We start from the raw sequence: 26,581 nt of genomic DNA, 5'->3' as shown, positions 1-26,581 counted from the left end.
CATCTATTTAAGAAGAGTCATATTCCCTTCCTTAGAGGACTATTATGAAGATTAAATGGAACTGAGGCCTGCAAAGAGCTCAGCACAGTGTCTGGCTTATAGTAAGTGCTCGATAAATGCAGGCAATTTTGAATGTTATCATTGAAATTGTACTCAGTGCAACGGAGGGACAAAGGAGGAAGGTGAGGTATTGGTGATAGTTGGGAACTTCTGCTACATAATTTATGACACTATCTCATTTCTTTCCCTCAACAAACCTACCAGGAAAGCTCTAGAAAGCGGCTGAGTGAGAAGACAGAGATGAAAGCATTTTCTGAGCCATGAAGAACTCCTGACACAAATGATATTTAATGGCATTATTAAGTAACAGGCAGAGGATCTGCTATTATTAAGTAACAGGCAGAGGATCAGCCATGTTCACTATCTCCTCTCTTCTGGCCTGATATCTCCCTCTTGCTCCATTTCATTCCTTACTCATCTAAAAAGTACATAAGTGAAATAAAAACCTGTAATAAATACTTTTTCATTTTCTCATCCCACTGGTGGAGCTGAAAGCAAACTGAATGAGCCCACAGGAAGGCCCCTGGGTTGGCAGAGGGACAGTCTATAGCCCCAAAGAGAAGACTACAGGGAAAGGAACTGCCAGAAAGTCTCGGGCAAGTGGGCTCCCACCAGATGGGTGCTGGTGCCTTTATCTTCTCCTCTCCCCAGCCCTCCCCTCACCCCCACCTCCAGTTTCCGGTTGGGTCAGCTAACACTGCCCTTGGACTTGTGTGTGTAGAGTAGGGAGGGAGGCCTTTGCAGGAGGAAGGCCCCCAGGCTCTAGTCTTGGCTCTGCCATTAACCTGGAGCAATTCAGTTTCTTTCCAGAGCCTTCCTTCACTTTCTCATCTGTTAAATGGAAATGATAATCCCAGATCTCTCTACTGACCTCTTACAGAGGTGAACTGTATGAGGACTGTAGATCAACGCAAGAAAATGTATGAAAATCCATTATTCCTGGATAGAGAATTCTAGGCCAGGGAATGAAATTAGGACCAAATCCAGGTGTGCATGAACAGTGTTTCTCTGCAACATAAATAGATTCATTACACCTTAACTTATTAATAATAGTACAGTTCCATTTGAATTTGTGTGTTAGCCAAGGTGTCAGAATTTCAGATATCTGCAGGGTGTGAGAGGAAGTCGTGCAGGGCAGAGGGCTTCTGACGTCTTTGAAATGCTTCCATTTGGGGACCTCCTCCAGGGTGGCCTGGAAATGGAAATCATTCATTCACTTCCAGTTACAATCATCCTTATCAGTGCAGCTTGCTTTTTTTTTAAAGCCCTTTTCTAAATGACATCTTATTTAGGCAGTTGCAAACCTCCCCCAGTCCCCAGCCAAGAACACAAAGCAAAGATCTTTGTTCCTTTCATAGATGGAGATAAAAATGTTAGGTAGTATTATGCAAGATTTGAAGGAAGTTAAATTATGAAGCACTTAGCACAAGCAAGGCACAAGGGCTCCCTGAGTGGTGGTCAGGGTCAATGTGGTCTTAAGCACCATTAAGCCGCATTTCCACACACGTTACTTTGCTCAGTCCAAAGCAACTACAGCAGCCCCCTAAACAGTTGCCTCACTTTCAGACTTATCCCATGCATATGTTCTCCACATTAGCAATCTTACCGGTACTCAAATCTGGTCATGTCACTCCTTAGCCTAAAATCCTCCACTGCTGCCCATTTGCCCAAGGCCAAGTCCAAACAACTGCAAATGGCTGACTGAGTCCTGCTCCATGAAACCACTGCCTCCCCGTCACCCCCTAAACCCCTTCTTTCCAAGCTCCTGTGTCCCAGCCGCTGCTGCTCCTCTCTCAGCTCCCCCAACATTCTGTGCTCCCTCTTGCTTCTGGGCCTTTACCCATGCTGAGTGTTCCCTGCAATACTCACACCACTGTGAATGAGCCACCCCCTACACTGCCCTCAGCCTTAGACACTTGCCCTCACACTTATTCATTCCCCAGTTCTCAACTGAAGGGTCCCTTCCTCCAGGAGCCTCTCCTGACCCTAGACGAGGACAGGTGCTCTGTGCTGTGCCCTCAGAGCGTCTCGCCCTTCCCGTAAGAGGGCACATCACACTTGGCTGCAATTGCTTATTTATCTCTTTGCTCCACTAAGATGATAAGCCATGTGTGGAAATGAATGATACTGAATCCTAAGAACCTAAGAAAGAAGGAAGGAAGGAATGGTGGAAAGAGAGAGAGCAGAAGAGAAAGAAGAAATTGCCTAAGCTCTCTGAGATTTTCCTTATTCAGACCTTTGTCTTTCTGTTTGGGTTGATTTTTCATCTGACCTCTGGGGAGAAATGAAGGATAGGGAACCACCCCTCAACAAACTGAAAGAGAAGAAGAAAAAAACAAGAGAAGTCAGAGATTTTTTTTCTTTAAAAATTAATACCTGTGCCTGAGAAATTTAGCCATGGAAATGAAGAAAAATTCAAGACTCAGAATGTCCTCTAAGCCAAGAGTTCCTTCTGAGAAAGCTCCTTGGAATAGCCAGTGCCTCACCGAGAGAGACACAGAGCAGCGCAAAGCCTGGCTGAAATATTAACAAACCATCTCAGGGACAAGGCACAATCAGCCTCTTCTTCCTTAGCATCTCATGGTAACCGCTATGGGCTTCCACCTGCATGCATGGAGGTGGCTCACATGTCCCTCTCTACCTGCCAGACTATGAGCAACGAATTCAGGACCTAAGCCTGAGCTACACATGTCCCCAGGACTTCACACACTGCTTGGCACATAGCAGATGCTCAGGAGATGTTTTCTGCTTGAATATATGAATGAACGACCTTTACTCATATTCCTCTTTGAATAAGCTACCTGTATCATTCATTCTTTCAATACTTATTTATTGCACACCTATACAGGTAACAAGACAGACATGATTTCTCACCTGATGGAGTTTGCAATCTCCTGGAGAAGCTTTATGTGTGTGTTAGTCGCTCAGTCATGTCCAACTCTTTGCAACGCCATGGACAGTAACCCACCAGGCTCCTCAGTCCATGGGATTTTCTGGGTAAGAACACTAGAGTGGGTTGCCATTTCCTTCTCCAGAGGATTTTCCCAACCCAGGGATCAAACCCACATTTCCTGCATTGGCAGGTGGATTCTTAACACCTGAGCCACCAGGAGAAGCTTTATTTGAGCACATAATTAAGTGTGCTCAATATTAGGAAACAGACACTCACTATGACCTGGGAGCCTATGAGAGGGTTGGAGCCACAGCTGTTTGCCAAAGTGGGCAAATATTTCAACACAGGGCTTCTCAAACTTCAGCCTGCTTACAGGTCACCTGGGGATTTTGTTCAAAAACAGAGCCTCACTCAGGAGGCCTGGGATGGGGTCTGAGAGGCTGCTTTTTTAAGAGCCCCAGGTGATGGCGGCCAATGCTGCCTGTCCACCAACAGCACTTTGAGCAGCAAGATCCTAACCACCTACCAAGCAGTCAACGGACCCAAGATGAAGCAGGGGAGAGCCTAAAGACAGGCCTGTGTGGGGTGTCAGGGATGTGCAAATCTGTAGGTCAGGAAGAAACCTTGTGAGTTGGAGGCTGGATGTGCTCTTATTATCAAGGTCATTCGGATATACGTGTTCATACCTGCTTCTGTTTGTGTGTGTATGTTCTCTTTAAGCAGTGTGTATGTGTGCGTGTGTGCACACCTCAACAAATGCTCACAAGTAGAACAAGACTGATGGGCACTAAAAATAGTTTCTGGGAGTTATAGCAACATAATCCGGATTTAGAAGAAAATAAATTATTTGATCTGTCATTCTGATGTCAACGGGTCACTTAACAATCCACCCAACTCTTGCCCTGTTATTTCAGTTCCACTGACAGGAAAGCAGTGGGGACATGGTGCTTCATAAAAGAATTGTCTCTCCACCCAAGACGTGGTTCAAAGGCCTCACTCCACTCCACAGGCATCCCAAAATGGTGCAGAGTCAAAGGCACCCGTGCCTGGAGAGTAGAAGGCTCAGACTGCCTTGGGATTTCGGGACTATCTGAAGATCCTCTAGCCCAAAGCTGTGCCCCCACCACCAGTTATAATGCCTAAACCCACAAGATTTGAGTTTGTATTCCCATAATCTAAAGGTTTCCAACCTAAAGGATTTTCAGTCTTCTATATGGGGCCATACTTTAAGCTTTTATCATGTAATTCTTTGGAGAGTTTGAAAACTAATAAGTGAAAGCAAGGCCTTCTTGAATGAGATCCTGGGTATGAGCCACTGTTTCTTTAAGACTGCCTAAAGAACAAGTATGATTCATCATTGTGCTGGTCAGAGGGTACAAAATGAAAGAGAAGATGACTCCAAAGAATTCCCTATATTCAGAACCCATGAAGCGGTCAGAGTGATCTTAAAAGGCAAATCTTTGTCATGCTCTCCACCACTTAAAGCCCTCCAAATGGCCAGTGCTCTCAGGAGACCTAAGTCCTTCAAATGACCTATGAAGTCCTGCATTACACGGCCCTGGCCACCACTCCAGCCCCACGTCCCACACTGCTCTCCCTCTCTCACTAAGGAAGAGCCATCCATATTGACATGCGTTCAGCTCCGGTCACATGCTGAGAGCTTCTTAGGACCTTGGCACACAGTTTCCTGTTTGAACTGCTCTCTTCTCCCTCATCACCTGGCCAGTTCTTGCTCACCCTGCAAGTCTGAGCTCAAAAGCTAGAGAATGACACTTCCCATGAGTCCACAACTCTTCAGTCTATGCACCTCTGTTCTTGTGCTCCATCATAGTAGTAACCAGAACTAACATTCTCTCAGTGTTTAGAACATGCCAAGCTTGACTCTAAGCACTTTTCTTATTTTTTTTTTATTTTGCAAATTGAGAATTCTTTGATCCTTCAATATTTAGAGACAGGGGAACACATAATTGAAATAGATAAGCACTTTTTATTTATTAACTACTAATAACAACTCTAATGAAGTAATAGTTATCATTTCCCCTCATTCAATAGATGCAGAAATGATGGACCCAAAAGGTTGAAAAACTCAACCAATGGCATGAATTGGTAAGTGGTAGAGTTGGAGTTCAAACCCACCCACTCTAACTTCAGAATTGCTCCTTTAATGCACATTCTTCCCACCACATCCCAGAAGCCAGGAGGCAAGTCTTAATCTTCACTCTGTCACCTGCACAATACCTGCCATATGGTAGGCACTTAGCAAACATTACTCATTTGCTCTATGATAAAGATTACTCACTTGTTGAAAGTAACTGAATGAGCAAATCAGGGTGAGGAGAAGTCTACAAATTACATCAAAAGAGATGGCTGAGGATATAAGGAATGCCCAGTTGAGAGAAAAGCTACAAAGCTGACCTCAGAATTAAGAAGAAAATACATTTCTTCTGAGTGACTACAGAGGACAGAGCCAGAAACAACTGGTTAAAAAAAAAGAAGAAGAAATCACAAGGAGACTCCAGCTCTGTAAAAGGACCATTGGGCTTCCCTAGTGGTTCACTGGTTAAAAAAAAAAAAAAGTAAAAGTGAAAGTGTTAGTCACTCAATCGTGTCCAACTCTTGCAACCCCCAAGCACTGTAGCCCGCCAGACTCCTTGTCCGTGGAATTCTCCAGTCAAGAATATTGGAGTGGGTTACCATTCCTTTCTCCAGGGGATCTTCCCAACCCAGGGATCAAACCCAGGTCTTATTGCATTGCAGGCAGATTCTTTACCATCTGAGCCACCAGGGAAGACCATATCTGCCTGCCAATGCAAGAGACATTGGCAGGAAACATGGGTTTGATCCCTGGGTCAGGAAGATCCCCTGCAGAAGGAAATGGCAACAAACTCCAGTATTCTTGCCTGGGAAAGCCCATGTGCAGAAGAGCCTGGAGGGCTATAGTCCATGTGGTCCCAAAAGAGTTGGACACAACTTAGCAACTAAACAACAACAACAAAAGGAGCAACAGTCAGTGTTATGCCAAAATACAGAGTACTTCTCTTAGGTAGTCAAGTAAAGGCTGGATAAGCAAGTGATAGGAAGGAAACCGGAATAATTCGTGCTTCAGCTGGGGATCTAAAACTGGATCCTCTTGATGTGTCCCTCCAACCTTATATTCCAAGGACCTGTGAGTCTCACCCACCCCTTCTATCCCTCTTTCCCTGAGATTCCAAAGAAAAAATTTCAGCACAGAAGTAAATCCACAGAGGTAGTCATCATCTGCTCCCAGCTGAAAAGATGAACTAGAGTCAATAAATACAGCAGAGAAGGAGGACTCCTCCCCATGAGTCTTATAGCCCAGGGATGGGAAAGCTGGGCTCTTAATGAAACAAGAAGGCCTTTTCCTTCCCATCAAAGGCACACTGGGCAATTCCACCACACCACTGCCCTGCCTGTCCAGAACAAAGCATGATTCTGAGGGATGGTAGGGGTGTCTGGGGTACCTTGAAGCTGTGGCTGAGAGGTTTCATTTACATTTAGTTAAATTGGCCAAAGGGTACTTCTTCTAGATGGCCTTTAAGGGCCTTCCCCATTTATATTTGGATGTTATGAACTGATTTATATTGAATATATCAAAACTAAAAGAAAACTTAAAGCATTCAATCCAATCCCTCTGCTTTATAGAGAAGAAAACTCAGGCACAGAATGGGGAAGTGGACTGTCCAAGGTTGCACAGTAAACTGGTAGCAAAATTGCAACTCAACCATTTATCTCTCAACCTCTTCAGTAAAGCTTATTTTTATCTAGCTCTCCAAGATTCTTTTCTCAGAATCAGTGTTTTCTGAGATCAGGCAGGCTCTGTGGGTCCAGCTTCTTTTGTGTCACACCCACGGAGAGTGCTTAGCATGGTACTATTCGGTGAAAGCTCCATTTGTGGCCAAAATTCACTCCCAGTTCTTGAATAATCTTTTCATAAGGACCAGGTGATTTCTTTCTATTTATGAAGACCAGAGACTCTGGAAACAGGAGTAGAACAGAAACCAGAAGCGCATGTGCCCACATAGCTACCCAGACACCATCAGGCATTCTGATGTACATTTGGGGGCTGGCTTGGTGAACTGGCTTTCACTAGAGCATTGGAAAAAAGAAAGACCTAAAATGAGTAAGATAGACATAACCTTAAAGATCTCCCAGTCCAGCGACTCCCCCTGTGTCTTCATCTGCCATGGTGAAATAAAAAACTAAGGAAATGTTTAATAATATTTGTCTGTATGCATAGATACCTTTCCTTAAAAAGGCCTCCTTTATTCTGAGACTATATTCTTCCTTCACTACAGTTATTAAATAGCAGTGGCAGTAAATGGTGCTTGGTTTGAGGTTTTGTGGTTTTTTTTTAATATTCTTAACCAGCGAGATGAAAGTTGGCACCAATGTCAACAACCTTGTGCCTGGGTACCTCAATTTTTCGGAAATTTCAGAAATACATGAAGTCTGAAAACTACAGATCTAAACCAGTATTGTCCTTTTATAGTTGTGGGACCAGAGGATAGTGGCAAAAAACTAAATATCTCCATGTTTTAATAGTCAATTACAAATTCATGGGGTCGCAAAAAGTCGGACATGACTGAGCAACTGAACTGAACTGAACTGAATAAACCAAATGCAAATCTTGAGCATTCATAAAACTACCTTCACCTCAGTACTAAAGTTGCTGTGTGATCCTGGGCAACTTCTTTAACTTTGGGCCTCTGTTTTCCAATCTGGAAAATGGACACAATAATTCCTGCCCTGACATCCATATAGATAGCAAAGGTCAATACATCTTTGAATATAAGGAATATAACAATAATCAACTTATTGATTATAACAATAATCAACTCTGTACAAACAGCTACAAACTCCAGTGCCGGCAGGATCAGACAAGCAATGGAAATAAGTAAAGCAGACCAAGTTTGACTGAACAGATGGCAGCCACCACTTAGCCCTGGTGCTGAGAACATACTGAGGCATGGTGGGGAGTGGGGAAAACTAGCAAGTCTGGCAACTGAAGGGAAAAGAGAGGCTACCCCAGTGAATTTTTACCATGAAGTAAAATGGGCTGAGTATAACCAGATATTCTCATTTTCTTTTCTTTTTTTTTTTTTTTAAATTTTATTTTATTTTTAAACTTTACATAACTGTATTAGTTTTGCCAAATATCAAAATGAATCCGCCACAGGTATACATGTGTTCCCCATCCTGAACCCTCCTCCCTCCTCCCTCCCCATTCCATCCCTCTGGGTCGTCCCAGTGCACCAGCCCCAAGCATCCAGTATCGTGCGTCGAACCTGGACTGGCAACTCATTTCATACATGATATTTTACATGTTTCAATGCCATTCTCCCAAATCTTCCCACCCTCTCCCTCTCCCACAGAGTCCATAAGACTGTTCTATACATCAGTGTCTCTTTTGCTGTCTCGTACACAGGGTTATTGTTACCATCTTTCTAAATTCCATATATATGCGTTAGTATACTGTATTGGTGTTTTTCTTTCATTTCAAAGACACTGGAACTTTACATTTTTTAGCTATCTTTTGATTTTTAAATGTTGACAACAATTCAGATTTTAAAGATTGATAGAGACAACAGAAAACCCAATCAAAAAATTGGTAGAATGGGCTCTCCTGATGGCCCATAGGTTAAGAATCTGCCTTGCAATGCAAGGGACATCCAGTTTGATCCCTGGTCTGGGAAGGGATCATGCCACAGACCAAATAAGCCTGTGCACAACAACTACTGAATCAGTGCTCTAGAGCCTACAAGCCACAACTACTGAGCCCCTGTGTTGCAACTACTGAAGCCCATTTGCCTAGAGCCCATACTCCACAACAAAAAAAACCACTGCAACAAGAATCCCACACACTGCAATGAAGAGTAGCACCCACTCCCTGCAACTAGAAAAAGCCTGCTTGCAGCAATTAAGACCCACTACAGCCAAAAAGTAAAATAAATACATCTTTTACAAAATGGGCAGAAGACTGAAATAAACATTTCTCTAAAGAAGACATACAGATGGCAAATATGAAAAGATGCTCAACATCACTGCTCAACATCACAAATTATTAGAGAAAAACAAATCAAAGCTATTGCGATGCAATGAGAGATCACCTCACAACAGTCAGAATGGCCATCACCAAAAAAATCTACAAATAATAAATGCCAGACAGGGTATGGAGAAAAGGCACCCCTTCTACACTGTTAGTGGGAATGTAAATTGACGTAGCCACTATGGAGAACAGTATGGAGGAGGTTCCTTAAAAAACTAAAAATAGAGCTACCATATAAGCCAACAATCCCACTCCTGGATATATGTCTGAGGGAAATCATGGTTTGAAAGTATGCATGGACTCCAGTGTTCAGTTCAGTGCTGTTTACAATAGCCAAAACATGGAAGCAACCTAAATGTCCATCAACAGATGAATGGGTAAAAACAATATAGTACCTGTGTACAATGGAATATTACCCAGCCACTAAAAAGAATGAAATAATGCCATTTGCTGCAACATGGATGGACCTAGAGATTGTCATACTGAGTGAAGTCAGACAAAGACAAATATATGACACCTTTATGCAGAATCTAACAAAATGATACAAATGAGCTTATTTACAAAATAGAAGCAGACTCACAGACATTGAAAACAAATTTGTGGTTACCAAAGGGGAAAGGTAGAGGGGAGGGATAAATAGGGAGTTCTGGATTGATTTCAGATGCTCACAGCAGTAAGTGGCAGCTTGCAGCAAGTAGCAGTGAGCGGTAGCTGGAAACAAGGTCTTAGTTTCCTGGAGCGGGAGTCCTAACCACTCGACCACAAGGGCCAGCAGTCAGGGCCCGAGTCCTGAGTCCTTGCCTGCCTAGTCAAGAATGCATTCAGGTTAGGAGGCAGAAGGTAAAAAGTAAACATTTAGTGAAAAGAAAAGTACATGCAGAAAGGTGCACAGGTGAATTCAGAGAGAGAATTTTGCCTTTGGGAAGTTTAAATCCTTTTTAAGGGCGCAGTTTCCTGGGTCTTTCCTGGGTCTGGAGGCAGGTCTTTCCTGCCTCCCCTTTGGCCAATCATCTTGCCCTATCCTCCTTTGCTTTATTTGTCTCAGGACCCTCCCCTGAGGTGCACACACACCCCTCAGTCAAGATGGATCTCCAAGTGAAAGTTTCTGAGAGGAGTAAGACTCATTATGGTCTGAAATTATCCCTTGACTTTTGCCCCCAAGGAGTCTTTCTTTGCATTTGTAGTGTCTCCCTTTTCCCAAAAAGGGGGAGAGTGGACTCCCCTCAATTATTTACCCAACAGGGTTTTGTCCCTCTTTGTCCTTGCCATGATTATTACCTTGACTCCTGCCATAACTATTACCTTAAGGTGTTTACAAGAGACAAAGACTGGTTATTTACCCTGTTTCTGTTGTTACTTCCATTTCAGAGGGCAAACAGGAGGTTAATTGTAAATTCCTCAACTGGAGCCCACCTATCTCTTGTCTCAGGAAATGCAAACAGGAGGCCAGTTGTAAATGTCTAAACATCTATCTCCTACTTCAGGAGTGACATGTACATACTACTTAATATTTAAAATGGATAACCAATAAGGACCTACTATACAGCACAGGAAACTCTGATTAATATTCTGTAATATTAATGGGAAAAGAATTTTGTAAAAAGAACAGATAATGCATATGTATACCTGATTCACTTTGCTGTACACCTGAAACTAACACATCAGCTATACTCCAACATAAAAATTTAAAAAAAAAGAAAGAAATTTCCATTCTCAGTTTTTGAAAACAAAGAGAATTCAAAATTTTAAATATTAAAAAAAAAAAAGACTGAGAGAGACAAGCAAAATAATGCCATACATGGGCTGCCCATATCACCTCTGGACTCAGTGATTCCACTTTGTTCTTGTTCTGGAAGCCCCACAGGCAGGTCAGATCAGTAAGCGCCAGAGTGCCCTTTATCGCCTAACGACAAGAACACAGCTCAGGCCAACCTGAACAGTACAAATGTGCAGTAAAGATCAGCCCCTGAGGATCTGTACAGACATTTCAGACTTGGACAAGGGATAAAGCCGGTTGACAAAACACTTCATGAATTAGGATGACACTCTCTTTAAAGGCTCTCCTCTTTTAACACTTGGAATCATCTCTCTGAACTCGCTAACCAGCTTGAAATACAATTTTCTCAACCTAAAAATGGGACCAATTATACAAGTTATTGTTGCCTACTTAAATAAGATAGTGTATATAGTTTGAGTAGAAGAAACATGATAAATACATGGCAAGACTGTATGTCCCTGATATTGAAGGTAGTGATGATGGTAACAGTGTGCCAGGCACTGTTGTATATGGGAATAAGCATTCAATCCTCTGACAACTCAGTGAGGTACATACTGTTATCACTAGCATTTTATAAATATGAAAACTAAGGCACAGAGGGTTAAGTAACTGCCCAGTGCTGCACCGTGGACAAGTGGCAGAGAGGGAGCCAACCGACTGCAGCCGCCCTTCCTGCTGAGCCTCAGAATCCTTGTCCCTAGAGCAATCCCAGAAGCCCCCACCAACTGATCAAGTTGGCACTTGGATTAAAGTCTATTTTTAATTCAATGCCTGGCACAAAAGAGGGCCCATTACTCTTATTAAATATCAGCTGCCTCCGTCCAGCGTCACGAGGCATTGTGAAAATCAAATCACAGGATGGGTATAGGCAGGGGCACTCAACCTCAGCACGGCTGGCATTTGGGGTCCCGTCATTCTTAGCAGTGGGAGCTATCCTGGGCACGTCCCAGTATTTAGCTGCATCCTTGTCTCTCCCCACTGGATGCTAGTAGCACACTCATGCCAGCCCCCATTGCCAGGCTGTGACAACCAAGAGTCTCGGACCATTGCCAAATGTCCCCTGGGGGGCAAAACTGTCCCCGGCTGAGACCCATGGTGTAAGGTATGATTAGTCAGAGTCCTCCTCCTGGACCCACAGCGTGGACTCACTCCGCTTTCCTCTGAAAAGCTGCCAAGCCCTACCTTGTACTGTGAGGTGTCTCCACACCGACTGGGGGAGTAAGAGGTGACTCTCCAGGATCCACCACTGCTGTTCTCAAACACATCCCCAAGAACTTTCCTTTGTAAGGGTGTCGCTGTTGAGTCCAGTAGGAATGGATTGTGGGGGGAGCAACTAACAAGACAAGGCTAGGGTAATAACACGAGTTGCAGAGTTCTCCTAACAGTAGTGACATAAAATACCTGCCTCCCAGAGTTGTTTGGAAGACTCAGCAAAGGCCTGGCATCCAGGAAGCACTCAGGTAAAGAGTAACCATCAACAGTAACAACCTGAACTTAGTATTCCTTCATTCAACACTCTTTTCATACCTTCTAGTTACCAGCAATGACACAATGGCTTCACTTAGATCATCTGACCACTAGTACTTACAAGAAATTATATTACCATATGGGCAGTTCATAAACTTAAAAGACTGAACTTCAGTGGCATCAAAATACTTGCTGAGAGCTGGCTATATAGCAGAGGAATAGGATTCAATCCTGCAGACACCACCACAAAGGAAACACATCTCAGTACAGTGAGAAGAGACTGATGCCCCAGAATCTCTGCCACTGACTGGTGGCCCAGAGCCCATAACTCAATCTCCTTGAGGCCTGAGTTCCTCATGCAAGATGAAGGGACTGGAGGAGAGTAGGTCTGGCTCTAAAATTCTAGAACCCTCATCCATTATCTCCTCTGCAACCATTCTCCAAGACAAGTGGTGGTGATTCGTCATTAAACTAAGATTAAAAAAAAAAAATCTTGTTTCAGAAAAGAAAAAGAAGATTACCTCTCAAACTGAGTGTTTCCCATTATAAAACCCCATTTTCTCGCTAAATACCGGATTAATGTGGTTTAAATTGCATTGCTGGAATGAGCGGGGGAGGGGAGAAGTAACGAACTTCTGCTAGGCAAAAAAATGCTCATCAGCCAGGGAAGAAGATATAAATTAATGAGGAAGAAATGCTAAAAAACAATCACGTCAGGCCAGCTTTCTCTAGAATTATGTTATTAACACAACACAGTGAAACAGCAATTGGTTGCAAGTGGAGAACAAAGGAGAACAATGAAGGAGGAAAAGCAGCAGTCTGTTTGCTCATGGAATACCAGGAAAGAGGGGCGGGAAGGAAAGCCAGCAAATACAACATCCCTGTAACCAACCAAAATAATAGGAACAGCGATTTCTAAGGGTTTTCCATATATTAGGTCATTTAATCCTCACAGTCCAGGAATATAGGCTCTATCTCCATTTTATTGTTAAAGATGCCGCATCTAGAAAGGTTTGTTTCCTTGCCCACGTAGTAAATGACAGTGTCAGGATCTGAACCCAGACCTGACATCAAATCTCTTTCTCACAACCTCCACATCATCCTGCATCACTCTGGCTGGCCTCTGCTGGAACGTCTATTGCCAAGGTACATGCTATCCCACAAGGTGGCCCAGTTTCATAGCAGATATCGCTCCACTACAAGGTGTCTTTTTAAGTTGAACTGAATATGCCTTCTTGAAACTTTGTGCAAAAGAGCACTGATTCCATCTCCTTCCCCACTCCCAACCCTGTGATTCTGGTGTCCCACAGAACCAAGCATCTCCCTCTTCCCCAAGGCAGCCCTTCAGGGATTAAACTGATCACCCTGATGCTTGTCTTCTCCAGGATAAAAACAATCTCTCATCTCTACCCTTGCCCCTCATTTAGAAAGTCCTCCAGACCCTTCCTATCTCTATCACCTTCTTCAGGACATACTCAGGTTTAACAGTGAGACTCCCAGAGAACTGAACCCAGATCTCTAAGTGTATCCAAAGACATCTCCTCCTTCATTGTAGGCTTGCTACTTCTGTTAATACACTCTAAGAGCCCAGTATCTATCTTGGTAGCCAGGTCACACAATGACTTCTGATGTGCTTGCTCTCAGAAAACTAAGACCTCTTTAAGTATTTTTCAAAGTGGCTTCTCTAGCCAGTGTGTAATTCAGCTCTACTGTTAACAATTAGTTGGTTCATAGCTGAATGCAACCAGGCAGAATCCATCAGAAAAAAACACCAAGGAAACTTAAGTGTTCTGTCCCATTCAAACCTCTTTCTTTGAATGTAGCTAATTATTATCCATTGGTCCAATAGGAATAGACATCCTGTTAACCAACAAAACAATCACCATCACTTATAAGCCCTTAGGTCTCTATTTCATAAAACATTTTCCTGTCAATCACAGAAACTAGTATTTTGAGCACCTATTATTAAATAAGTACCAGGCAAATTGATGGTCATAAACCCTTAAGATAATCCTGCAAGGTGGCGTTATTATTTCCTTTTCTTAAATGAAGAAACTGAGGCACAGGGGAGTTTAGTGACCACTCCAAGGTTTCACAACTACCTCAACACTTTCTCTCCTATAAGGACCGGGTCTGAGATTCAAATCCTGGTCTAGATCCAAAGCTCATACCTTTTCCACCACAGCACAAGGGTTTTTGAGTCACTGGTGCACCAGTGCATTCTGGGCTGCTGAGCTTCTACCTAATTTCTGTTGCCTGAAATAAAAACACACGATGTGAGAGCTATGAGCTTCAGTTTTCTTTGGGGACTTACTAAGGACTATAGCCCGAGAGACAGCCTCTCATGTGGCCCTGAGGGACTGCTCCAAAGAGGAAAGTGGGGTGGTCAGAACAGATGTAATTTTGGAGAAAGGGTATGTGCAACCAAGCACACATCTTGGTAGAAGGCTATTGCTAGTCATAAGAAACTTATTTCAGATGATAAGGTTTTTAGTGCTTTTCTAAGTTTGGGAAGACACAAGAAATTGGGTTCATAAAACTTTTGCTTGAGCTTACCTCAAGAAACAAGAGAAAAATCAAATAAATAATCTAATTTTACACTAAACCAACTAGAAAAAGAAGAGATGAAGAACACCAGCGTTGGTATAAGGAAAGAAATCATAAAAATTAGGGCAGAAATAAATGAAAAAGAAACAAAGGAGAATATAGAAAAAATCAACAAAACTAAAAGCTGGTTCTTTGAGAAGATAAATAAAATAGACAAACCATTAGCCAGACTCATCAAGAAAAAAAGGGAGAGAATCAAATCAACAAAATTAGAAATGAAAATGGAGAAATCACAACAGACAGCACAGAAATACAAAGGATCATAAGAGATTACTATCAGCAACTATATGACAATAAAATGGACAACTTGGAAGAAATGGAGGAATTCTTAGAAAAGTATAACCTTCCGAAACTGAACCAAGAAGAAATAGAAAATCTTATCAGATCCATCACAAGCACGGAAATTGAAATTGTAATAAATAATCTTCCAACAAACAAAAGCCCAGGACCAGATGGCTTCACAGGTGAATCCTACCAAAAATTTAAAGAAAAGTTAACATCTATCCTACTCAAACTCTTCCAAAAAATTGCAGAGGAAGGTAAGCTGCCAAACTCATTCTATGAGGACACCATCACCCTAATACCAAAACCAGACAAAGATGCCACAAAAAAAGAAAACTACAGGCCAATAGCACTGATGAACTTGAATGTAAAAATCCTCAACAAAATTCTAACAAATAAAATCCAACAACATATTAAAAAGATCATACATCATAACCAAGTGGGCTTTATCCCAGGGATACAAGGATTCTTCAGTATTCACAAATCAATCAATGTGATACACCACATTAACAAATTGAAAGATAAAAAAACTATATGATTATCTCAATAGGTGCAGAAAAAGCCTTTAACAGAATTCAACATCCATTTATGATAAAAATCCTCCAGAAAGCAGGCATAGAAGGAACATACCTCAACATAATAAAAGCCATATATGATAAACTCACACCAAACATTATCATCAATGGTGAAAAATTGAAAGCATTTCCCCTAAAGTCAGGAACAAGACAAGGGTGTTCACTCTCACCACTACTATTCAACATAGTTTTGGAAGTTTTAGCCACAGCAATCAGAGAAGAAAAAGATATAAAAGGAATCCAGATTGGAAAAGAGGAAGTAAAACTCTCACTGTTTGCAAATGACATGATCCTCTACATAGAAAACCCTAAAGACACCACCAGAAAATTACTAGGGCGTATCAATGAATATAGTTGCAGGATATAAAATTAACACACAGAAATCCCTCGTATTCCTATACACTAACAGTGAGAAAACAGAAAGATAAATTAAGGAAACAATTCTATTCACCATTGCAATGAAAAGAATAAAATACTTAGGAATAAATCTACCTAAAGAAACAAAAAACCTATACATAGAAAACTATAAAACACTGATGAAAGAAATCAAAGATGACACAAATAGATGGAGAAATATATCATGTTCATGGATTGGAAGAATCAATATAGTGAAAATGAGTGTGCTACCCAAAGCAATCTATAGATTCAATGCAATCTTTATCAAGCTACCAATGGTATTTTTTCACAGAAGTAGATCAAATAGTTTCATAATTTTTATGGAAATACAGAAAACCTCAAATAACCAAAGCAATCTTGAGAAAGAAGAATGGAACTGGAGGAATCAACCTGCCTGACTTCAGACTATACTACAAAGCTACAGTCATCAAGTAAGTATGGTACTGGCACAAAGACAGAAATATAGATAAATGGAACAAAATAGAAAGCCTAGAGATAAATTCACACACCTATGGACACCTTATCTTTGACAAAGGAGGCAAGAATATACAATAGAGAAAAGACAATCTCTTTAATAAGTGGTGCTGAGAAAACTGGTCAACCACTTATAAAAGAATGAAACTAGAACACTTTCTAACACCATACACAAAGACAAACTCAAAATGGATTAAAGATCTAAACCTAAGACCAGAAATGATAAAACCCCTAGAGGAAAACATAGGAAAAATACTCTCTGACATAAACCACAGCAGGATCCTCTATGATCCACCTCCCAGATCAATGGAAATAAAAGCAAAAATAAACAAATGGGACCTAATTAAACTTAAAAGCTTTTGCACAACGAAGGAAACTATAAGCAAGGTGAAAAGACAGCCTTCAGAATGGGAGAAAATAATAGCAATTGAAGCAGCTGACAAAGAATTAGTCTCAAAAAATACACAAGCAGCTCATGCAGCTCAATACCAGAAAAATAAATGACCCAATCAAAAAATGGGCCAAAGAACTAAACAGACATTTCTCCAAAGAAGATATACAGATGGCTAACAAACACATGAAAAGATGCTCAACGTCACTCATTATCAGAGAAATGCAAATCAAAACCACAATGAGGTACCATCTCATACTGGTCAGATTGGCTGCTATTAAAAAGTCTACAAACAATAAATGCTGGAGAGGGTGCAGAGAGAAGGGAACCCTCTTACACTGTTGGTTGGAATGCAAACTAGTACAGCCACTATGGAGAACAGTGTGGAGATTCCTTAAAAAACTGGATATAGAACTGCCATACGACCCAGCAATCCCACTGCTGGGTATACACACCAAGGAAACCAGAATTGAAAGAGACACGTGTACCCCAATGTTCATCACAGCACTGTTTACAATAGCTAGGACATGGAAGCTACCTAGATGTCCATCAGCAGACAAATGGATAAGAAAGCAGTGGTACATATACACAATGGAATATTACTCAGCTATTAAAAATAACACATTTGAATCAGTTCTAATGAGGTGGATTAAACTGGAGCCTGATATACAGAGTGAAGTAAGTCAGAAAGAAAAACACCAATACAGTATGCTGCTGCTGCTGCTGCTAAGTCGCATCAGTCATGTCTGACTCTGTGCGACCCCATAGAGGGCTGCCTACCAGGCTCCCCCGTCCCTGGGATTCTCCAGGCAAGAACACTGGAGTGGGTTGCCATTTCCTTCTCCACCAATACAGTATATTAACACATATATATGGAATTTAGAAAGATGGTAATGATGACCCTATATGTGAGAAAGCAAAAGAGACAGATATACAGAACTGACTTTTGGACTCTGTGAGAGAAGGCAAGGGTGAGATGATTTGAGAGAATAGCATTGAAACATGTATATTACCAAAGGTGAAACAGATCACCAGTCCAGGTTTGATGCACAAGACAAGGTGCTCAGGGCCGGTGCACTGGGATGACCCTGAGGGATGGGATGGGGGAGGGAGGTGGGAGGGGGGTTCAGGATGGGGGACACATGTATACCTGTGGCTGATTCATGTCAATTTATGACAAAAACCACTACAATATTGTAAAATAATTAGCCTCCAATTAAAATAAACAAATAAATTTTTAAAAGAAAAAAAAAAAAAACTTTTGTAGAAAGTATCTATCTGAAGGTCTGTCTGCCAGTTTTCCCAGAGCACAGAGCACCTCATTCCTGACCTCCTCCCTGAACTCCTTTCAGGGGGTGTTGAACATTAGCAAGTGCAGTGGCCAGTGACTTGACCATTTCAGAGCTGAATGGCGAGTAACATTCATTGATTATCAAAAACATTCTAGAATCCTAAGGAGAGAGAGACCAATGGACTTGTCCAAGGTCCCAAACACTGGCCATCCTTCTGAATCTTTAGCAGCTAGTATCTCCTCCCCTGATCCTGGATCCAGGCACAGAGGACCCCTTGTCCTGCCTTATAAATCCACACTCTTGTTTCTGGCTGAGGCTCCCAGAGCTCAGAGGACCTCTGCAGGTCAGAAGGTTAGAGTGGGCCAAGTCACATCCCCTGCAGAGAAAACCAATCAATCTCATGTCGACCCACCTGTTCTCCACAAGAGCAGCTGATCAGCCACGGCTGATAAGAAGGAGGTAATTTAAAGGTCAAATGAAGGCTGGATGTCTGTCTGCCTTCTTTCATGACAAATGTGTCTGAGACATGAGCACAGTGAGATGGTGATATTTTAAGATGAGTAGCTTATTGGGAACACTGAATTCACCCAGCCCGTGGCAGTCCCATTTTATCAAATGCAGTGTCCAGGGATTTCAAAAGGCAGAGCAATGGAATGAAAGCAGTGGAGTCCCAGAGGGCAGGGGAAACCCAGGACACAAAATCCTGGCATCAGCTGCTGGTCTTTGGACCTTATTGCTTGGGCCCTTTTGAATCTCAATTTGCTCATCTTTTTTTTCCTTCGTCATTTCCCTTTTTTTATTGAAGTCTAGTTGATTTACAATGTTGTGTTAGTTTCAGGTATACAGCAAACTGAGTCATTTATTCATGGGATGGCAAAAAGTCGGACACGACTGAGCGATTGAACTGAACTGATGTATATATATTTATTTTCCTATATATATTCATATATATTGTTTTTCAGATTATTTTCCCTTATAGATTATTATAAAGTATTGAGTATAGTTCCCTGTGCTGTACTAGGTCCTTGTTGGCTCACTGTTTTATATAGAATGGTTTGTTCATGTTAATCCCAAACTCCCAATTTATCCTTCCCCACTTCCCCTCACCTTATTCATCTTTAAAATGAGGTCACTGTTTAAGCTATCATCGTAATAATACTGTGACAAGAACACAGAACTGCCCCCCTGGATTTCTAATCCTATGCTGTAAAGTGCTCGAGTTGCAAGAACCCTTAGAAAGGCAACTAGCAGAGCGGGTTATTAGTGGACCCTACTCTCAAAAGGACTCTTGTGTGGAACTCCAAAACACAAAACTGATCAAATCCCAACTTCTGCTCTGGTTGTCACAGAACTGGAGGGCACAGAACAATCACCAGCACCTCTTTGAAACCTGAGTGCACCAAGGAACAGTCCAAAGGACCATCCATTTAGGAGCCCATTTTACGAATAAGGAAACTGAAGCCCAGAGGAGTGAAGAAACTCAAAGTGAGTTTAGGGCAGAATCCAGACTAGAGTTCAGGACTCTCGGGTTCTAGTTGAGGGCATTTCCTACTACTACACAATAGAATGCTCAGTCTTTGCCTCTGTGTAACTAAGCATGCCTGACATAAAATATACAGTGCCCTAGAAAGTAGAATCTCTTACCTTGGTTTCTACCAAAGCCAGTCTTCACACCTGTTAATAGCATCAGCTAACATTTACTGAGCACTTACTCTCTATCAGGCACGATGCTAAGCATTTTCCTATGCATCATGATCTCATTTAATACTCCCAATGAGCCTGTAAGATAGCTATTATTTTATTCCCATTTTAGACATGAGGAAACTGGCATTTGGTTGAGTAACTTACTCAAAGCCATACAGCCAGCAAGGAGGTGAGCCAGAGTCAAACCCTCAGGGCCTATACCTAGGGGCGAATACACAGTCACTGGGGTCCTCAGCAAGCTTGAGGAGTTGAGGAAGACCTTTAAGCTGGAGTGTACTGATGAGACTGCTTCTGAAATAGAACCCCACTGCCTTGGCATTTATAGATAGCCTTGGCCTTCCCACCTCAGTGCAATTCTTTTTGAAGAAAGGGACCCTCAGCCACCTGTTATTTTTTTCTGTTTCTTTCTTTTCAGTTCGAAAGGCCCCTGCTCTAAAATGGAGAATCAGCTCCTTGGCTTCTTTTCTCCCCAAGCTCCTCACCTTGTGTCTGAGATGGGTGAGTCAGCGAAAGGGTCGACCTTTACCCAGAAAGGAAGTGGACAGCCTTTTGTGTGGCCACCAGGTGAGGGTCTCAGCAAACCTGTGTCCTCTGCTGATCTGACACAGACTAGTGACCTGACAGGTCTCCCACGATCACTGAGGCCACCAGCAAGTTCCGTCAGGGCTCCTCAGAGCCAAAGCCCACAGTGGTTACTGCAGCTTCCCTCCCCTCCCCCATTTCACCTGTGGCTCAAGTCTGCAGTTCTGCAAGGTGGATGAGACAGCTGCACCCTTGGTGTGCACACAACATCTCTGGAGTCTCACTAGGTCATCATCAAGCCCAAACCCCAGCCTCGGCTTTGAAAGAAACTACTTTCCACCAACCAATTTCTTCAACTTTCGTTTGTCCCTGATCTTTTCTGCCTTGACCCCAAAAATGCCAGCTCTGCACAAGGCTGCTGAGACAAAGGCTATATATAAATGCCAGGGCATTGGCATTCCTATTTCAGAAGCAGTCGATACACTCCTGCTTAAAGGTCTCCCTGAACTCCTTAAGATTGTTGGGGACCTGAGTGACTGGGTCTCACTAGAAAGGACCAAAAAGGAAATAAGAGTTAGATACCCTCTTCCCTGAAACACAAGTTAGCAGAAATAACTGGGATGGCAGAGCCCACTGCCAACTCAGTCAGTACTGAGTTCCTTCCCCAAAGGAACCCAGGTGTCAGCTGAGTCATTCTACAACCACATAACAAAATACAGTCCCTAGAAGGATAGTACAGGGTGATACTAAATGGCAGGGGAAAATGTTCATGACTGTCAAATGGAAAACCCTCTTCCAAGAAAATAGCACATTTTATTTTTATGCTTTCAAAGCATATATATTTTTTCATGTACAGATAGAATATATACTTAAAATTAAAATTTTATTGTATGAGCTGTTTTCTATCAAGGTCTTTTATTTTTTAAAGTAGAATAAACATCTTTCTGCACATACGTGTGCATGAACAGCATTAGAGTACTAGTGATTTTGTTCTTTCTTATGTCCATACTTTTGGCAAACAGCTATTGATTTTGCACACTCACATTCGACTTCTTTGGGGAACACCCATCCTGCCGACCCTATTGTGGCAGAACAATCATAGTATTCTCATTCCTGCCTCCATCACTGCCACTCACCCCAGAGACTGGCTCGTGACTCAGGCTACCAAGCAAAGTTGTCTATCCCTCTGCACAGAGTGGATGGTTCCAGGAGTGCCCTGGCCAGTCTGAGCCTCTAAGACTTAATATCTGAATGTTGTCAGAGAGAGAGCCTTGCTCTTCCGCTGGAATTTCGAGCTTAAAATATCATAATAAGCTGAGAATTGTTGGGAAACTTATTATGCTACTTCCATTACATACAGGAAATTGTGCCTTAGAATGAAGGCAAGACAGTATGGAAAACAGAGCCAAAAAAAAAAAAAAAAATGGAGAAAAAGCCCAAATGATTGAGATTCTGGATCCAGTCACACCTGAAGCTGAAGTGGTTCTGAAATTTTCATGTGATCCAACAGATCTCCCCTTTAAACTCATTGAATTGGATTTCTACAACAGACCTAACACATGTGTTTTCTAAACAACAACTTCAGGTATGTGTGTGTTACTTTCTGTGAACAATGGTAAACAACCTCACTCATTCTTGAAGCTATCAGTGTGTTCCTCAAAGCTCATTTCTCTCACTTTATAGCACCAATTTTCTACTCCATATTCCCACATATTAGTAATCGGTTCATTTTTCATATGTCAATTCAATTTAAAAATAGAGAACTAAATAAACGTTTCTCCAAAGAAGACATCCACGTGTCCAACAAGTACATGAAAAGTTGTTCAACATCACTAATCATCAGAGAAATACAAATTAAAACCACAATGAGATACCACCTCAGACCTGTTACAGTGGCTATCATCAAGAAGATAAAAGATAAGTTTGGGCAAGGATGTAGAAAAAAGCTAATTCTCATGAGTTGTTACAGGGAATATAAATTGGTGCAGCACTATGGAAAGCAATATGGAGGTGCCTCAAAATATTAAAAATAAATCTACCATATGATCTGGCAATTCCACTTCTGGATACATATCCAAAGGAAATGACAACAGAATATTAAGAGATCTTAAGCTTTCCCACATCTACTGCAGCATTATTACAACAGCCAAGACATGGAAACAAGCTATGCATCTGTCAAAGGATCCATGAGTAAAGAAGATGTGGGGTATGCATATGTCAATATGTGGCTTTTATGGCTTATTATGATATTTTTAGCTTGAAGTTTCAGAGGAAGGGCAAGGCTGTCTCTCTCTGACAACATTCAGATATTAAGTCTTAGAGGCTCAGACTGGGCTAGGGCTCTCCTGCAACCATACACATATTTATATGTACACACACACCCACACACACTGGGATATTATTCAGTCAGAAGAAAGACAGTTGTCTGCCATTTGCAACAACATGGATGAGCCTTGCAGACGTTATGTTCATTGAGGCAAGTCAGACAGAAAGATAAATACTGTACAATATCATATATATGTGAAATTTTTAAAAGCCATACTCATAAACACAGAGAGTGAAATGGTGAATACCATTGGCTGGAGGGTGGGGGAATTGGGGAGATGCTGTTTAAGGGTATAAACTTGCAAATAGTCATAAAAAAGTCCTACTAGAGATTTAATGCACAGTATAGAGAACATAGACAGCAATACTATATTATAATCAAACTTACTAAAAGACTACATCCTAATTATTCCAATCACCAAAAGCAAATGATCATTATGTGATGTGATAAAGGTACAAATTATCAGTGCAATGGAAATCATATTACAACATATAAATGTCCCAAGTCAAAGTCTTATACACCTTACATTTTCACAATTTTATATGTCTAATGTGTTTCAATTTTTAAATAAAAGAAGCTCCCCAAATAAAAGGTGAACTTCCTTGAAAAAAGGAGCTATGTCTGCCTGACCCCATGATGCCTAGTATCCCAAACATTGTTCAGAGTAGGAACTCAGAAACCCTGCCTTGCTACTCTCCATCAGCAGCTGTTCAGTTCAGTCGTTCAGTCGTGTCGGACTCTTTGCGACCCCATGAGTTGCAGCACGCCAGGCCTCCCTGTCCATCACCAACTCCTGGAGTTCACTCAGACCCACATCCATCGAGTCAGTGATGCCATCCAGCCATCTCATCCTCTGTCGTCCCCTTCTCCTCCTGCCCCCAATCCCTCCCAGCATCAGAGTTTTTCCAGTGAGTCAACTCTTCACATGAGGTGGCCAAAGTATTGGAGTTTCAGCTTTAGCATCAGTCCTTCCAAAGAACACCCAGGGCTGATCTCCTTTAGAATGGACTGGTTGGATGTCCTTGCAGTCCAAGGGACTCTCAAAAGTCTTCAACACCACAGTTCAAAAGCATCAATTCTTTGGCGCTCAGCCTTCTTCACAGTCCAACTCTCACATCCATACATGACTACTGGAAAAACCATAGCCTTGACTAGATGGACCTTTGTTGGCAAAGTAATGTCTCTGCTTTTGAATATGCCATCTAGGTTGGTCATAACTTTCCTTCCAAGGAGTAAGCGTCTTTTAATTTCATAGCTGCAATCACCATCTGCAGTGATTTTGGAGCCCCCAAAAATAAAGTCTGACACTGTTTCCACTGTTTCCCCATCTATTTCCCATGAACTAATGGGACCAGATGCCATTATCTTAGTTTTCTGAATGTTGAGCTGTAGACATGCATTAAGTTTAGATTTCAACTTGGGGGATAAACTGCCTTACAGCCTTCTCATTCTCGTTATGTTCATAAGAAGAGCCCTGCATGGGATTTAAGTCCATGGTCATATATTAATATAGAAGAATCAAACCCAGAATCACTGAATGTTAGAATGCAAAGAAACTTTAGCCATTAGAGGTTTTCAAACCACCTCTACAAAGGCCTAGGACTGCGTGTGGATGTAAATGGGCAGGAGTTTCAAAATCTGATGAGAGAACCAAGTAGTTATGTTGAATGTGCTAACCCCACACCCCTGTTTCTACTAGAAAAACCCCCATTTAATCTATTTAAAAACTGAGAGTGCAAAAACACTCTTGTGCTTTAAAAAAAAATTAGACTGCAGATCCAATCAATGCTCTTATTCTACACAAGGGCAAGGGAGGAGAAGAGCTTGCCCAGGATCCCTGGGGGGTCACTGACAGAACTGGGTTAGAACTTGGTCTCCCAATATCCAGGTCAGTACGTGCTCCACACTACTGTCTGCTTCTCCAGATGCCTTTGAGTCTCCCATCACCCAAGGCTTTTGAGAGCCCAAGACAGTGACTCTCCAAGGTCCATGACCCTCATACACCAAAATCACACACATGTGCACACACACCCAGTTGCTCAGTCATGTCCAACTCTTTGAACCCCATGGACTTCTGCCCATCAGGCTCCACCTTCTGTGGAATTTTCCGGGCAAGAATACTGGAGTGGGTTGTCATTTCCCACTTTAGGCGATCCTTCCAACCCAGGGATCAAACCCATGTCCCCTGCATTGGCAGGTGGATTCTTTACCACTGTGCCACCTAGGAAGTCCCCAAAATCATCTGAGAGTTTATTAAAAACCCTAAAGGCTGGGTCCCACCCCAGACCTACTTAAATGTACAGGTGTGGGGTTCCAGGATGGGGTTTCTAACAACCATGCACTAAGTTCAGGTAGCACAAGTCTACAGTCCATCCAGAAATGGAGGCTCCTGCCAATCTTCTCTGGAAATCCTATCCATCCCTACCAGTTCCCTGCCTGGCTAACCCCAGCCTCCTGGGGAGTGGTAATTGAATGTCACATGTTGAGAATAATCCTAGAAAATCCTTTGTCATCATGCTCAAGTCCCAACAGCTCAGAGTAATTAGATCTAGACAGGGGAGAGGCACAAAGGAATAGTATATTAATGCAATTTGAAGTTTCTGAGGCTCATGCAATGAGGGAGACCAGGATCAGCAAAGGAAAGCACAGCCATAAATCCCAAGTGAAGGGCAGCATGGGGGAGCCACAATAAACCTGGAATATTCCAAGTTCATTTCAGCCTCTGTCACCCTTGCTGTCTGTCCCCAGTCTGGTGTCCCATCAAACAAAGACATGCATACATGGTGGCAAACACAGTCCTTGGCAATGTTAAGCAGTGATGGATTTAAGAGCTCCCCTCTCAACTGGCTACATTTCAGCAACTTGGTTTCTAATAAAAACTAAGAACACTTCTTCCTTCTCCAGATCTATTAAGTCAGAAACCCCAGAGTGGAACCCTCAGTTCAGTTCAGTCACTCAGTCGTGACTGACTCCTTGTGACCCCACGGACTGCAGCACGCCAGGCTTCCCTGTCCATCACCAACTCCCGGAACTTACTCAAACTCATGTCCTTTGAGTCAGAGATGCCATCCAACTATTTCATTCTCTGTCGTCCCCTTCTCCTCCTGCCTTCAATCTTTCCCAGCATCAGGGTCTTTTCCCGTGAATCAGTTTTTTGCATCAGGTGGCCAAAGTATTGGAGTTTCAGCTTCAACATCAGTTCTTCCAATGAATATTCAGGACTGATTTCCTTTAGGATAGACTGGTTGGATCTCCTTGCAGTCCAAGGGACTCTCAAGAGTCTTCTCTAACACCATAGTTCAAAAGCATCAGTTCTATGGTGCTCAGCTTTCTTTATAATCCAACTCTCACATCCATACATGACTACTGGAAAAACCATAGCTTCAACTAGATGAACCCTAAGATCTATATTTTTATAAAGATCCCCACTGATTTTTATGTAGCCAGCCCAACTCCAAACTACTGGGAACCCCCATACAGGTCCACATTTGAAAGTTGCTGGATACTATATAAAAAAAAATTAGGGTAGAAAATGCATTAAAAAACAGGGTCTGAAAGGATGAAAGAATTAGAAAGTCACCATCTTGTAACTACTAATGAGAAGATAATCTAGACAAGATCATCAGTGTATGAAACCCACTAGCCGTCTATGGGGTCGCACAGAGTCGGATACGACTGAAGTGACATAGCAGCAGCAGGTGAAAAGTTGTCATGGTGGGAACCAGGCTGACATCATGGAGCTTAGGAC

The sequence above is a fragment of the Bubalus kerabau genome, chromosome 1 (genome assembly GCF_029407905.1).
Source record: "Bubalus kerabau isolate K-KA32 ecotype Philippines breed swamp buffalo chromosome 1, PCC_UOA_SB_1v2, whole genome shotgun sequence".
NCBI classification, from domain to species: Eukaryota; Metazoa; Chordata; class Mammalia; order Artiodactyla; family Bovidae; genus Bubalus; species Bubalus kerabau.
Note: the sequence above shows the minus strand (reverse complement) of the source record.